The sequence below is a fragment of the Penaeus monodon genome, chromosome 31, assembly GCF_015228065.2.
Source record: "Penaeus monodon isolate SGIC_2016 chromosome 31, NSTDA_Pmon_1, whole genome shotgun sequence".
Lineage (NCBI taxonomy): Eukaryota > Metazoa > Arthropoda > Malacostraca > Decapoda > Penaeidae > Penaeus > Penaeus monodon.
The window spans coordinates 30,584,467-30,584,772 of record NC_051416.1 but is presented as its reverse complement, the minus strand read 5'-3'; the positions used below and the strand labels follow the sequence as shown (position 1 = coordinate 30,584,772).

The 306-nt window shown below is 34.6% G+C and overlaps 1 protein-coding gene across 1 annotated transcript in view; it reads right to left on the bottom strand.

The window, feature by feature from the left end:
* The window catches only part of LOC119592950 (muscle calcium channel subunit alpha-1-like), a gene marked incomplete at its 5' end in the record, with an annotated part of 130,968 nt that overhangs the window by 99,905 nt on the left and 30,757 nt on the right, over positions 1-306 (bottom strand).

Genomic DNA, 306 nt, shown 5'->3' with positions numbered 1-306 from the left:
GGATATTTACAAAATATGTAATTGTAGAAACAAGTCATAAATGGACAGGTATGTGGTTTTATGATTAAAATGTAATGAAATACTCATAAGGGAGAACTGGGCCACAAACTGGACTTAGTTAAACCTTAAACTCCGGTTTCGGAAAGGAAGGATTATAAATGCCGGATATTGTCTCGTAATTGGGAGATCAACCATAAGATATTATTGAGAAAAAAATGTTAGATATCGATATACTGTGGACAAATGATGTTGCAGGTTTCAAACGAAACTCAAAAAACGCGGTAGCAGAAAAGTGCAGAAGAGAGT